Raw genomic sequence first — 17,206 nt, forward strand, 5'->3', positions numbered from 1 at the left:
GATGCATTATTAAGGGTCCGAATACTTATATTTGTGATATTTTTAGCTAGAAACTTGATAGCCTGCTAGCTTGAGCTGCCACAGTAATGGCGTCGTGCACACCGTTCTATTTGACCTGTCCTGTATGGTCTGCGCAGCCACTTGTGTAGGACCTTGCATTTTGTGGTTATGTTCGCATTATTAAGAAACTCATGCGAAAGCTTCCTTATCTATTATTTGCTTTTCTGTCTTATCTAGTATTCAGAAATTGACATTATTTTTACTATAAAGCTTTTAAAAACGCATATATACTTAAATGATAACCAACAGTATATTCACGTAATCAATGTTGGCAACCCTCCTGTTTGGAACTACGCTACGGAAAATTTAAAAAATGAATTATATCGTCACCAATTATGCTCAGACTGTGTTGTGTATTTAATAACTGTTACAAGTAATTTATTTTCATCACATTTAACATTAAAATATATCCAAACAATAAAACTATCATTGACACATTTGGGTGGTAACACTGGTTGCAACCGCAGTTTCAACAAAACCGATATAAAAAATGCTGCGGCTGCAACCCTGAGAACCCTGTTCACACGTCGCTACTTTTAAGTTGCGCGCAGCATGGAAAAGTAGCGGGCAGCAGGTTCGGCAGCTGCTACTTTTCTGGTTGCACCGTTGTTCACACGTCGCAGTACAAGAGTTGCAAAGTTTTTTGTACTGCAGCGCTGCAAAAGTAGCGACGTGTGATCGTACCTTCAGGCTCTAGACGCAAGTTTTTTTTTTCTTCTTTAATTGGTGGCACTTTATATGCCTGTTTCAGTAAGTTCCAGGTCTCTTATGGACCCTTGCCTTTCGCAGTCGTGTAGAGAAATATGATTATGTTACATTGACGTAGACGCAAGTTGTCGCACATCATTTGATTATTAGACATAACTGCCTAATCTTTCAATAGATGACAGCACTAATCAAGGATTTTATAAGAGATAAAAAAACTTTGGCACACGTAGAAATTATAATTTATAATTTATTTCACTTTGTGAAGAAGTCAGAGATTTCAAAATTTTGTGGGTCAGGCAAGTCTGCCCTGAGCCAATCAATTGCATATTACAGCATATTAAAACATTTTTTAAATTGGTCTACATAACTGACTTCATATGGGTGAATTGGCATACGTCAAGTACTCGTCATTAGCTTAAAAAAATGCCAATCTTATAATTTTATGCAGGTGTTTTGCTAGGCAATCATGTCCAGTCAGGAGATGAAAAGCTGATACAGCAGAATTCCTTGTATTATCTGGTATGAGACTGGGGATGAGTAAAAGTTGGTCCCATGCACGAAATTGTATCTATAAACCTTTGCCTATACAGTGAATGTATATTTGATTTTACAGAAATAAAAGGTTGGGTTGTAATATTTTATATTTATTTGTCAGTCAACTTTACAATTCGTAGTTATGGTGGGTCTTTACATTTCTGCTTTTCGATCCATCATCTCTTTAATATATACCACCCTTCTTATAAACGTCTTATATTAAAGATGTTTATTAATTTGTCCTACAGAATAATATCTGTAGTATTGACAATTAATATTTGAGGAAACATTCAAGGAGGATGGTTCGATCCGGTGCTGTGGATTGAATTCGGCGTAGCTCAGTGGTCAGAGCGCTTGGTACATAGAACTAAGGACCCGGATTCGATCCCTGGCGCCGGAGCGAATTTTTCTCCTCAAATATTAATTTATATTTTATGTTGAAAGTCCTTTCAGTCTGACCTATAGGCCTAATTGCAATTAGAAAACTGGCATTCTAATTTGTAAAGAGTTACATTTATTGTGGTTTTGTTCCAAATTACTAAATAACTTTTTTGTAATGTTTTGTTGGTTCTATATCGTCGGTGAAGAAACAATACCGCGTAACTGACTTTTTGATGGTTTTTTGTTTTTTGGTGCGTTGGCATCCCTGAGACTGCGAGCACCATTTGGTAGTGCGGGAAAGTGTAATTTCACCATGTAAATGTGAGAAAAAGGAGTTGAAACAATACCGCTTATGTGAATTCCTGAAAATATTACTGAAATTCCGCGTAACTACACTACATGCAATACCGCCTAACTGTATTCAGGGTAAATTTGTTGGAAATACCGCGTAACTGAATAAGAAAAATTTCGACACGGAAGAATACAATAATGCTGTAGGCTATTTTATGGACAAAATGTGCGAGCCGTGTATCCTCCAATTAGATATTTTCTTACAGTAATGTGTACGGCGGAAAATAGTTTAATATACCGAAATTGAATTAAAGTAGTTTTACATTTCTTTCAGTAACAAATTGAAATGTAATACATGCTCACTTGATATGGATGAGTTGGTATGGATTATCGAAAGAAAAGACTGAATTTTAATATTTCTCAACATTGCTACGGAAACACGCATGTCAACCTGTGTGCCGCAAAGCATCGTTTTCCCCGCCAATTCGAGTTGTATGCGCTTATCTGACACATCAATACTTCTGTAGCTATTAGTTACTGAGTTTCGTTGTAACAAGTGTGCACAATGTTCTGTGAAAACTGCAAGAAAGGAGGAGCCTACGTTGGGTATAAAAGGCTGAAAACTGGAAAAGTAACGCATGACACACTCAGGGACGCAAAATGTGTCAAAAATAAGAATTCAGACAATGCAATGTAATTGGAAATGCTGAAAGACAAGACTTTTTTTTTTATACATTTTGGAATAAAATGACCTGGGATCAGAGAAAACAATACATGAACGGTCTTGTGGATGTAACCTAGACAAAACGTCCTGGAAAGAGTACTGGTAAGTCAAAAAGAAATGGTACTTTGTTACATCATTTCCGTGTGGGCAGTGAAAAGTTACATGTGTGCAAGGAACTGTTCTTGAATACTCGTGCAATAAAAGATTGGAGTGTCAGGTATTGGTTAGAAAATTCAAAGTATGGAATGTCCTCTTGTTCTACTGTTTTCCACACTCATGCCAAAAAAGACAAAAAGGAAGAAGATAAACAATTTCTCAGGACATTTTTTGACAGTCTCCCTAAATTACCTTCCCATTATTGTCGATATTCATCAAGCAAACTCTATTTAGAGCCTATAGTTCATTCCAAAATTGAGTTACATGATTTGTATAAACAGAGATGTGCATGTGAAAATACTGACCCTCTGAGCCGAGATACTTCAACCTGCATTTCCAGGAAAGTAACAGCAGCATTTACCAGTGGCGTATACTGGTTTAAGGGCCTGGGCTACCACTGACCCTATTATTACACAAAATATATTTTAAAGTCCCTATAATAAAATTCCTTACCTATTTATATATGAATTTCAGACGTCTTGATTGGGACGAAAATACTTTGATGACTTCGTCATTGAAATTACAGTTGGGCCACTTGCGAAGTTTCTGTAGAAATGACTTTTCAATTGCCATCAGTGCCAAGCTGGATAAACGTTCTTGTGTATGAGTTGATCTACAGTAGGATTTTATTCTCTTCAACGCAGAAAATGTTCTTTCTATCGATGCTGCCGTAGCTGGTATTGTCACAATTAATGTTGCCAATTTAAGGACTTCAGGAATAACTTGGTTCAGCTGGTTTTCATATATGGCAGATAATATTTCATGGATAGGTTTGTTCGAAAAATCAAAGACCTCTGCTGAATATATTACAATTAATTCATTTTTCAAACGTACTTGATCAAAGTGACTGTTATAGGACTGAAATAATTTGTTTAGTGCCTCATTCGGGAAGTTTTCTCTATAAGCAGAAAATTTTTGAGAATCTAGAAGATATGTGAACTGAAGCTTTCCATAATCAGAAAATCTGTCAGTAATTTCCATGTGCATACGATCTAGTATGCTGTAGTATAGCTGCCTGTATTTCAATTCATCATCTCCTTTTCTTCGCTTTAATGGCGGTTCCATTGTATTGGCTGAAGAATTTTCATTTTCCATATTACTCCATATGGACGGAAACCCACTACGTCTGAACTCGAATATAGTATTTTTTAACTTTGATACCTCTTGCAAGCAGTATGCTATGTCTAGACTTTTTGTCTGAAGAATATTGTAGAGCACATCTGTATGTGCGAACACTCTAGCATAGACTTCAAGAAGAAATATATTCTGAAACTGTGCGAAAAAATACAAATATCCTTGAGCCTGCACAATTACATCAACCCAGTTTTCTTCAGAGTCATTACAAATGATATTTTCAAAGAAAGCAGTCAGTTGTTCTCTGTATTATTTTACTGTATTTACAAGCCGAGATGTAAAATTGCATCTAGTTGGTGCTACTTTTGGGAGTTTCTTTTTCATAAATTCTTGAGTTTTTCTGATCTTTTAGGAGATGATGAGAAAAATGCAGCTAAACCCGACAGTGTTTTGAAAAAAAAAATGCGGCATTCTGGAATGGATGAAGTAGTTTGTTGCAAAACTAAATTGAGAACATGGCTGTAAGAATGGACAAATAGTGCTTGAGAATACTTTCTTTGAACTTTTGTTTATAAGCCATTAATATTTCCCGCCACAACTGAAGCACCATCGTATGTCTGTGCAATTAACTTATTGCCGACATTGTATTCTGCTATAACACCTTCCACATGCTGAAACCAAGCAGCAGCAGTTTTGCCCGAACCGACATTTGTGAATCCTATAAACCGTTCTTGAACATTGGCAGTACTATCGACGTATCTTAAAACAGTGGACAATTGACTCTGATTAGAGCAGTCACTTGTTTCATCAACAACAATGGCCGCAAAAGGTGTTTCTTCTATTTCAGATTTTATGTTCTTTATCATAACCCCACTTATAGCAAATATTAAGTCATTCTGAATTGCGGGAGAAGTACCACGAAATACTGTTGAACTCTCAAGATGATTGGCCAGTAAATGGTCAAATTCACTTAAGGAACTTAAATATTCAATATAATTTCCTCTATTGTCTGATTCCACACTCTCATTATGATCCCGAAAAGCCAATTCTTGTTTTCCTAGAAAGCAGACTGCATTAATAAGATGCAGTAAAATCTCCCGATTTTTTTTCCACAGGAGCATTGTGTTGGTTGATATGTAGAGCTTTTTGCTTATCTAGCTGTAAATCAATTCTTGTCTTCCCAAAGTTTGCAAAGTTCATGCTACTACAAATATGAGCTTTTTTGATTTGTCGTGTTTTAGGACTGCCGTTCGAAGGGAGTTGATATTAGAAAACCCTCTTTTGACCACACATTAGTTTCGCGGCTAAATAACAAACATGGCCAGCAAAATAGTTTAGACAGTTTAGAACTACCACACAACCAATTCCTCTTACCATATGATGTTGAAGTGAAATGGCGTGTGTACTCACGCTGTTTTTCTTTTACGTCCATGGACAAATTTAACTCAGGAGTTGGTCTTTCCATTTTCACAATTTCAACTTCCTCGTTGTATGTACGACGGTTAAAAGGCACTTTTAATAAACCTTCTATTACACAGTCATTTTCAACACAAACCTCTCCAGAAACTTGTTCTGCCATATTTTTCACAATATCACTTAATTGGGAAATTAAAAACTTAATAATTCACAATTAATATAACTCTTAGACACTCGAACAAATCACAAATTTAAAATTCTGCACTGCGAGAACACAATTACATTCATGAGCTAGCGTGCTAAGCGTACTGTTGCTTCGCGCCTGCGAAGAAACCGATCACGAGAGCAGCAACTCACCCGGCCTTACACTGCACGTTAGAAACAGAAGAGAGCGGGGGGGGATGGGCAGTTGTGCGACTGGACAGCATGCGCGGTACGGTCACAGGCTACCTCACGTAGCAAGCGGTTTCTCCAGTGATGCCGCCTTGACAACTTGTTTCTTTTCGAGAGCAGAGAGCGCATATAAATCTAACAATTACTTTAATTTTAATTACTGTGGTAAAACTAATAATACAAAATTATTACATTATGTTATATTATAAACTTTTTCTTTTGTAATTTCCTTGGGCTACCGCCGGTAGCCCCGGTAGTCCGCAGAATACGCCCCTGGCATTTACAGCCCGAAGAAAGATCAATCTCACATCTGTTGCAGTTACAAAACCGGAAATATCAGTGAAGCTGCATGGCTGCAACATGATGAACAGAAGAAGGAAGTTAATGTTTAGGTGAGGGGTTTGGACTTTTTCCATTGCTGGTTAGTGATGGGCCGCTCATGAGCGAGTCGTTTCGAATGAACGACTCCCGCTCTGGAGCGGCTCTCCGCTCCCTCCTTACAAAAGAGCGAGTCGTTCATTGCATTTCGCTCCCTACTCTTGGGAGAGCAAGGCAACTTCACCTCGCTCTCTTGCTTATGGCTCACTCCCAACGCTCCACTCCCTCCACAACAGCACAGCGCTCCACAGCTCCTTTACAGCTGCATACAATCCCTGATCACAATGATACGCAGCACGTCTGTCAGTGTGGTCATGCGCTTCAATGCAGACACGTTTAAACGTTGCCTATTGTCATGTTTCTGTTCTCCTTATTGCTAAATAGATCATGTTTGCACATTAGCCGTTTTTATGTACCATTGTACACTTTCATAATTGCTATTTATACTACTTTACCAACAGTAACGTCGCCAGGATCAGAGCAAGGGAGGTGCGGATGGGGTGCGAGATTTAAAAATGGGGTGCGAGCTGTAAAAATGTGGTACATAAAAAATTCAAAATGTTCTTTCATGCACTTGCGCGCATACTATACATCTGTTTATTATTATTATTATTATTATTATTATTATTATTATTATTATTATTATTATTATTATTATTATTATTCAATCCATTACGATACACTATGGGACGCAGTTTTTTCACATCCAAGAAATTGTTTGTTTGTTTGTGTTCTTCAAAATAATTTATGCCTAGTATTTTGTTAATAAATTGCCCTTTGGAGTGTGGAAAGGGGTGCTCCGATTTTTTATGGGGTGCTTGCGCACCTTTTCGCACCCCCCTAGCGACGTCCCCGTGTACTAACACTTTCATAACCGTTTTTAATTGATCTGTTTATACTACATACCGATACTTCACGATTGTTACTGGTTCGTAAAATAGCGTAAGTAATGTAAATGGGCTCTCTTCCTCTGGGATAACATGGAAACTTACCTTGCACACGTACAGTAGTACGTGTACAAGAAGCTTTTCTCCGCATTCACAGACCGATGCAAACCGATTCGAATGTCTATTGCAATGGCATCTATTGAGAAGCATGTGTATTATGTCATACAGTTAACAACCCGCTCTGCAGTTATCGTAGAAGAGTCGGAGCGGTGCGGTGGTGAAGCATGGGGTGAGTGATCACTAGGAGCGAGCTGGTTGAGAAAGAGGGAGGGCACTGTACCGCTCCGCTCTTTTGAACGACTTTCAATGAACGACTCCTCAAAAGGAGCGGAAGTCAAAGAGCTAGCTCGCATCAATGAACGACTCCGACCCATCTCTATTGCTGGTTGTCACAATAAAAAATTAAGACAACGTTTCGAAGGGTGGTTCCCCCTTCGTCTTCAGGTGGAAGGAAGGAGAGAAAGGAAAAAACCTACTGTTAGGATCGTTACGTACAGCTATTCTGTATGACTGATCGATTGATTCCTGGCTTCAGTGGAGATTCTAATTAAGAAAAACCCGAAGTCATTAGCAGTATGTTGGCACTAAACCAAACGGACTAAAAAAGATGGGCGTGAAGTGGCTAAAAAATTGATGAAAGACACAAAAAAGGAGGGGGCGGGGAACTAAAAAAATGAACAAGTGTTATGATACCTCGATAGAAAATAAAAGAAGGTAAAAAAGGAAAAAAACTAGTAACAAAGAACATGATAAAAAACTACTACTGCAACCTAGCGGTAGCAGACATTACTACTAACTACTAAGCTGCAACACTAGGTTGCGTTGTCTAATGGTGGAGATGACCCCAGATGGTCTACGTGGTGTTGGTGACAGCATTCTTCCCCTTGTATTGAATATTTCTGATGTCTTGTTCAACTATGGGTAACCAAATATCCGGAAGAATTAGACTAGGTTGACTAATGGCATTGTCCGAAAAACTCATATGTGCGGCTTCCTTATATTTCCTCTGTGTCAGAGAACGCTCAGTTTGTAGGATTGAAATATTTTCCCACTTTATTTTGTGTCCGAACACACCATTGCTTTCCAACCCCTCATTTAGATCAACAGAAGAAGGAAGCTCGAAAAGAAAAAGAAAAGGATAAGGAGGATGCTCAAATGGAATTGAGTAATGTATTCACCATGGATCTCCAGGTAGTCAAAATAGTTCCATGCATACAGGCAAGTTCTGTATATAATAAGACTAAATTACGTGTGCATAACTTTACAATTTACAACTTGAAAAATCATGATGTCGTATGTTACTGGTTCAACGAAACGCAGGCAGAATTGGTGGCATCGGTTTTCGCCAGTTCTGTCATAGAGGCATTGAGTGACTGCATAAAAGAAAATCCTCTGTCAGTAATTATCTACTCTGATGGATGTACGAGTACATGCCAAAATAGAAATGCAGTCATGTCTAATTCCCTCCCTGGCCTAGCAATTTCTACAGGTGTGTTGATTACCCAAAAATATCTAGAGAAGAGTCACACTCAGATGGAATGTGACTCAGTTCACAGTGCAATTGAATACAAGTTAAAAAATAGAGACATGACACTGCCCAGCCAATATGTTTCAATAACAAGAGAAGCAAGAAAGAAACCCACGCTTTACTGTGTTAAGCATTTAGAATAGTCTTCCTTCAGAAATTGCTGACAAAAGATTTTGGATGTAAGATTCAATTTGTCCAGGAAGAGGAACTAATGATCCCACTGTAACTGATCTGAGGGCAATACAGTATCGTCCTGATGGTACAATTTTTTTTTTTTTTTTCAAGTTTCATTTCACTGAAGACTGGCAAGAAATGCCAAGGCGTCCCAGAAAACAAAGTACAGAAGTGACTACAAGAAATTATATTCTCAACCACTGAGAATTAAAAAGTCAAAGTGGAATCACTTGCAGCAACTACAGTAAAAAGTGTTTTGCCAAAGGACTATCATGCATTCTATGATAACATTGGTTATGTGTAATTTTGTTTATAAGCAAGGTGTATTTTCCTATGTCATAAATGACAATCTTAAAAACAACATTGTAATTCATTAATACGTCTCACAAAATAATAAACATAATTATAATTACATCAAATTGATCTTCTTCAAGGCAATTATTTTACAGGAAACCTTTCCAAATATTGTTTAAAAAATACAATATTTTTCTGTAAAAAACTTAAGTAAAATTAAAAATAAAATTAAGAGTATTAAAATATTGCTTACGTCTTTTAATTGTAACACTTCTTTACTTTAAAATGTTCTATCATTGAAAATTAAGTGAAAACTAATTTAGTGCAATACCACGTAACTGACATAAATCTTCACAGCTAGCCTTCTAATACCATATAACTAACATAAATAACTTAAAATGCAATATAATTTTATTTTCGGATACTGTACATATTTCTAGCGTTATTTACTAATACCATGCCGAATTTCACATTGCGGAAGTGATTAGTTTTTTAAAAATTACGTTTTTTGTTTGTCCTGTAAAATCTGCATTTTGTTACTTACGCGGTATTGTTTCTTCACCGATGATATGCTATTTCATATTTAAACTTCTTGAAAGTGTTAATAATTAGATTTGTGAAGGTATTACAAATGTGAAAGTAAAAAAAAAAATTGTTTTCTTTAATCTGAAAGAATTTAGTATTTTCATTACTGTAATTAATTTTTTTTTATTTGTCCGTTTTATTAATTGTCAACTAATGACTTTTATATCCATTTTCAGAGGCAATTGTGTAAATGATTTCTAATTAATTTTTGTGGTCTTGTTGAATCATAGGAATATTTGTAAGTCTATTTATTAAACTATTAAAACCGACTATTTTATATTGAGCTGGGTGGTTGGAACATGAAGGGATCAAATGCGTGGTTTGGGTTGGTTTCCTATAAATTTTAAACTGAAATGTATTATTGCTATGTGATGTTAAGAAAATCTGCCTTGTTATTTGTTTCATCTTCTTTCGTAAATGAGACTTTGGAATTAATTTTGTTAATAGTATCTAAAAGGACTTCTGACGTGGTGTCACGATATATGACCAAAGCATTATCTATGTACCTTATCCATTTTGTAATATGTTGTTTATTGCGTTCAATTAACATATTTTCTAAATTGTTAAGAAAGATGTCGGCCATAATTCCAGAAAGGGGGAACCCGTAACTAATCCATTCTTTTGTTTGTAAAAATTTACCATTAAATGTAAAATAATTTTGATTATTACAAATTTGTAACAGCTTTTATTCTATTGTTTCTTGAATTGGAATGTTTGTATACATATCAGACACATCAAAAGACGTAATTCTACTGTTCTCAGCTATTGGGGTGTTATTTAACATCTCTATTAATTGATTGTTGTTATTTATGCTGTAGTTTTTTTTATGTATTTGAATCAGCTGATCTGGCTTTGTAAATATTCATTTTATACGATGTCCATTTTCACCTTTGATATACTCGTACGTACAATTTCTCAAACCAATATTATGACATTAATATCGTAACATTAGTTCAACACATTCATATTGCAATACATTTAAATAATAATAATAATAATAATAATAATAATAATAATAATAATAATAATAATAATAATAATAATTTATTTTATCTGGCAGAGTTAAGGCCGTAAGGCTTTCTCTTCCACTCAACCAGCAAAAAAATATACATGCATATGAATGAACTTACAAGCTACAAAGAATACAACAATTAGATTTAGATAAAAGTTACGTGTATACAAGAGCTACTTATGAATTAAACAGTAAAATACTATGAACTATTAATTAAACAATGAAATACAAACTGTATAGCAGAATTAAACTAAAATATATAGAATGTTAATATATTTCAAATAATATTAGATAATAGGAATATATTATTATGAGACAATTGTGAAAATACCGCGCTCTCAGGATGCATGTCTAAAGAAAGAAGTTATCATATAGTCAGTGACCGTTTAAGTCAGTATAATTTAGTGAATTGCTAAGAAGGTTATCCTTTAAGCTATTTTTAAAAAATGTTTATTGTCTTACAGCCCTTAATACTTTCTGACAAGGAATTCCATTGTCGCGAGGTGGAGAGTGTAAAAGATGAGGAGTGACAAGATGTTCTATGAAGAGTATACTTAGCATGCCACAGATAAGTGATCTGGTATTTTCGCACTCTTTCAACTTGTTTATGACAGGATATCTGCTGGCTGACGCTTGTTATGATGTTTGGATGGGAAATGCTCGTGGAAACACATACTCCAAGGACCACACAACTTACAGCACTACAAGCAATGCATTCTGGGATTTCAGGTAACAATGTCTGAAATGTCGAGTATGAAATACCTTTCAGGTATATTTAAAATATTTTACCTAAAAGAAAAAAGAATTTTACATCTTTTGGAGTTTTAACAGTAACAAAAGACAAAGCTATGTTATTATCTAGGTAGCTGTAGTTCTAACATGACATGTTTAACTGCTTTCTTATTCTATGATTCACATAGAAAGTATTGCAATACTGTAAGGTACTTTAAGATTCTTACGGAAACTCAAGTACTGAAGAGAAGATCCTAGACATGTCTTTCCTCTTTCTGTCTGCTTGTTCGCCCTACGTTTCTGTTTTCTTTCAAAGATTTTGATTTCATTTCATTTAGTATCGATCAGTATATGAATGTTTGTTTTCAAAACCTGATTTTCACTTTAATTTTATTTTTACAGGAAAGAGAAAAATTGCTGGCTTTGAAATATACTAAATAAATAATATGCATGTTTATTCTTATCTTAGACATATTTTATACCATTCTGTGTACTAAATGTATTGAAATACTTTATAATTTACAAACTATTTCTAAATGAAAATATAAAATAATAGATTTTGGACTGAATGAACATAAAGTAGAAGGTTTTGGAAAATAAATCATACTTTTAAACATAATTTTTTCAGTGGCAAATGGCAGGAATTGGCAAAAAAAAAAACTCTAGAATTGGATTCAGAATGTAAGAAATATGTTTATTATGTTAAAAAGGTAAAAGGTAAAGGTATCCCCGTAACATGCCATGAAGGCACTTGGGGGGCATGGAGGTAGAGCCCCATGCTTTCCATGACCTCAGCACTAGAATGAGGTGGTGTGGTCGGCACCACGCTCTGACCGCCTTTTACCCCCGGGAAAGACCCGGTACTCAATTTTATAGGAGGCTGAGTGAACCTCGGGGCCGTTCTGAAAGTTTGGCAATGAGAAAAAATCCTGTCACCACCTATTGAGCAGGTTTTTGGAAACAAACCATTCATAAACATCCAAGAAGCTCTCATATGAATATGTCGACTATATTTTTAAACGAAAAGTAATATTTCATTGAAATCCCTTAAATGAAAATTATAGATAATTACTACGCTCTAATAACATTCTTCTTAATTACTTTCTCCATGATATTTTGTTTGTCCAATTGCGGGTACTTAATCTTTTGCTTCATTCATTCATTCAAGCGTCACGTTCTATGAGCGACGCGTCGAAGCTTTAGCTACAGTACTTTGCCACCATAGGGGCTGGCCTGGTGCAATATGGGAGGCGAATTACACATCATCGTATGATGATTATTTAGTGCAGAAGTGATGGAATTACGGTAGGAAAAATCCCGAGAAAACCTTCCACCAAGTACCATCTTTGTCCTCCACGAATTCCACTTGTGATTCGAACCTGGGTTACCACCATGAAAAACAGACGCTCTAGCTGTTCATCTAACAAAAGACTATGCTAAATTAAGCAATATAGGCCTACTGTTGTTCAATGTGCTGCGTTGAAGTTTGACATCATTAGCAGTCTTGCTCTCCAATATTTTGTAATAGGCTAAGCATTACTAACTAACCTTCAGATGACATTCATCCACATCTTCATCACTCTGATATAAAACGCAACTCGGTGAGGAACGAATTTTAACACGGACCAAATGGAAGCTAGAAGAAGGAAGATGCAATAGCCTTTTTAGTGAGCCATCAGGAATGGTTTCTGGATTTTGAACGGACTGTTCCCTTTGTTGTAATGGTTCTCCAAGTGTTGATATTATATTACTTTACATGTGAGCTGTTCAGAGCTGAAGTAGTGTAAGTCAATTTTGACTTACACCACTTTTGCTCTGAACGGCTCATATAAACTAGGCTAATGATTCGGTCGTTATTATACAAATTTAAATGACATGCATATATATTTTGCCTGTAAATGTATATACGAAGAACAGAGAGATTGAGAGAAAAAAAAAAACAAAGAGAAAGTAGGAATTGTATTTTGTATATTATTTATTTGAGCCGCTCAGAGCAAAAGTGTTGTAAGTCAAAATTGACTTACACCACTTCTGCTCTGAACGGCTCATGTATTTAGCAATGTAGAAATATGTCCCTAAAATGTATGGTTCAGAATTAAATAAAAATAAATTTAAACCATCTCGATTATGTTAGTTAAGTATATGAACATTTTCGTAATATGTCAGGCTCACTTCATTGGTGGAGGGGAGACAAAAACAATAGAAAAGTGCATACACATTATTTGCCCCATGTGCGGCTCATCCATAAGAGCTGCGGAGCTGCAGCACTCCCTGCTTTGACAGGAAAATAATAATAATAATAATAATAATAATAATAATAATAATAATAATAATAATACTATTTGTTTTAATTTGTAGAAGAATTGTTACAGCCTTTATTGGTAAGTTGCTTTATATTTCATTTGGCGGGAATATGTACTATTATCTTATGCATAATCTTTTTGCGCGTCGACTGTATTGGAATTGACACTGCATTCAAAGTCGTCCTGGGATCTGCAGGATGAGAGAGTGTGTCTTGCATGGTCAGGGGTAGAGAGGTGAAGGGAAGCAGAGGAAACTGCCGCTGTTTAAAACCCATATTTCGCTGCAGTGGCTTGCAGAGCCAGGCCATAAGGGAAGGTCTTTCCTCCACTCCCACATCGCTATTGTAATACTACGTCAAATGGATTTTCTATTCCCTTGAAACTTAATGACAACATTTTTATTTTCTCTTCACATACTTATTGTTGTAGAATCTTATCGAGTTAATATAACGAAATTAATATTTTTTGCCTTATTATTACGTATATATCCAGCCTCAGTAGAATCTTAGGATTTGCCTTAACTCAAAATGATTGCAAGAGTAGAATCCTTTTGATACAGCACGTAAAATACGAAAGAGACTTCTTTTCCAGTTTTAGAAAATTGTTGACCATCAATATATCTGAGTGTTGCTTTGGTGTGACGTCTTAGTACCGTAACTTAACCAGTGCAAATGTGCAAGCATAAGTGTGTGTGAATTACAGAATATTAATTCTATTTTTCTCAACTTTCCCTTGCGGAGAAGATTGATGTAACGAAGTGAAATTACAGGGTTGTCCGTTACCCGACTTAAATCTTACTCAAGCTTCATCCAGCCGAAATAGTGCATTTATGTAAGGAAGTATAACAATGAAATTTACGCTAAGCATTTGTGGTTAAGTGGATGTGAACAAAAAAAATCTGCATTTTGTTTTCCTTGCCTCCTCTTCCCTGGTGATACTGCATAAACTAGGAGTGGTGTGACAGATTTAGGACATTTGCCCCTAAAAATTAAAAAGCACGAATCTTCGAAATCTCACCTGAAAAATGTTGTTTCATTGGCTATGTTAGGAAAAACTAATATTTCTACGCAACTAAGTGAAATGAACAGAACAAACATTCTCAAACATAATCAAGAAATGAAAAAAAGTCGTGAAATTATTTTAAAAAATATTGATTGTATCAAATTTTGTCGCCAATATGAACTTCCCCTTAGTGGACATGGTGAAAAAACGATTCGAAGAACTCTGGTGTATTTCGTGAGTAATCTAAATGAGTCTCTCAAAAATCATTTGGAACATGCCACTGTTTAAAGGTAATTCTAAAACAATTCAGGATGAACTGGTAGATTGCATGTTGAGTGTCTGCCGATTTGAAATTCAGACTGAAATCGATGGTATTAGTTTTTTTTTAGTGATTATGGCAAATGATGCCACAGACATCTCCCAATTAAGTCAGGAAGTTTTGATTTTTCGATATGTAGTGCATTTATTTTTGTCCTATACTTATTAGTAATGATATCAAGAAGTGAAATTTGTATGTACCAAAATCTACTGCAGCTCCCCCAATCCACAAGTTCACGAGCCGCCACTGCCCATGTGTCTGTCCTTGTTGCCGAGTTAAAGCCAAATGAACTGTTCCTACACACTATCTCTAGACCTGTTTTACTAGGTATGTTCTTGTTGGCCTGCACGTTTTCCAGACCTAAATTCATTGAACTTTCATTTGTGGGGCTACTTTAAAACATATATATATATATATATATATATACATACACACACACACAACCGATTACCAATATTACACTACGACTACAGGCTTGCATTCAGGCTGAAGTGGAAATTTTTAGCATGTCCTGTAACAGTAAACAGCGCCACATTACTGACGTACAAACATGGCCATAACTTGGAATCAAGATCAAATGTAACAATGTTTATAAGAATTTTTTGCATTGTTTTTTTATCCTGTCCATTGGTGAAGTGGGTCGCACATGTTACGAAACTGAAGAGCATTTGTTATTTGTATGGCACTGTTTATTTTCAGTTGGCACGAGATGGGCATATACGACCTACCAGCAGAAATCGACTACGTGTTGGCCCAAACTGGGCAAGAGAAATTATATTATGTGGGTCACTCCATGGGAACAACAATGTTCTACGTGTTTACGTCAATGAAACCAGAATACAATTCCAAGATCCAACACATGACCAGCCTTGCGCCCGTCGCCTTCATGAAGCACGTGGCCAGTCCCTTGGTGCAATTTGCTGCCAATTTCCCTGGCGGCCAGATTTGTGAATGCCTTAGTACATTCATCCAAATAATTACTAGCTCTTTAACATAAAATGATCGAATAGGGCTACTACACCAGATCATCACCTTTATCATCATCATCATCATCATCATCATCATCATCATCATCATCATCATCATCATCATCATCAACACCAATCTTCAAGGCTCAGGCCTTTTGTAACGTTCAGCATTAGACTTACTGCAATGTGGTCAGCAAGGCGCGATCACAGCTGAAGATAATACCAGGGAGAGACTCGCAATCAGTAGGAATTGAGATAAATCTTCAATTTTTTTCTGGAATCCGACAAAACACGCTAAGTTTATAAGCAAAAATGATATTGTTTGAAATAAAACGGAGGCTACTACACCAGATATGCCTTACTCTAATTTTATCAAAATAATGGAAATAGTTCAAGAAACATTTTTCTATGAATTCTTAGGAAAAACTCAAATTTTAATTATCTAATCTAGACAGGACTAATTCTACTCTTATCTACCTCTTAACTACCCTTACATATCTATATAACTATCTTATCTATCCATTGTTCTTCCATTTATCCATCTATCAATCCATTCATCGATCTACCCTCCTATCAATCCGTCCATTCATCTATTCATCTGTCGACCCATCCATCGTTCTAGCTATCCATCTGTCGATCCATTCACTCATCAATATATCCATCTATTCATCTATCGATTCATCCATCCATCTATGGGTCCATCCATCCATCTATCTATCGATCAGTCCATCCATCTATGGATTTCATCCATCTATCTATTTATCGATTCATCCATCCATCTATCGATCCATCTATCTATTTATCGATTCATCTATCCATCTATCGATCCACTCATCCACCGATCCATCCATTCACCCACCTACCTATCAAACCATCCATCTATCGATTCGTCCATCCATCTAATCATTCACCATCTATGTATCTGTCTATTATTCTGTCTAATCTACTTATCTAATTTAATCTACCTGTCTAATCTAATCTACCTACCCATCGATCTATCCACTTATTAATTCTTCCATCTATTCATCTATCGACCCGTCCATCCAATTCATCCATTTTTCTACCCAACCACCTATATATTGTATCTGCACGTCTATCTTCCCTACTGAGCAATCGTATATAAGGATTTTGTAAAGTGTCTGGCAATTTTGAATAAGACACAAGAATTTCATTATGGTGCTCTTAATTAACAAAATAAACTTATAAATGTTGATACAACTAATTTCA

The sequence above is a fragment of the Periplaneta americana genome, chromosome 6, assembly GCF_040183065.1.
Source record: "Periplaneta americana isolate PAMFEO1 chromosome 6, P.americana_PAMFEO1_priV1, whole genome shotgun sequence".
In the NCBI taxonomy this organism is placed as follows: Eukaryota; Metazoa; Arthropoda; class Insecta; order Blattodea; family Blattidae; genus Periplaneta; species Periplaneta americana.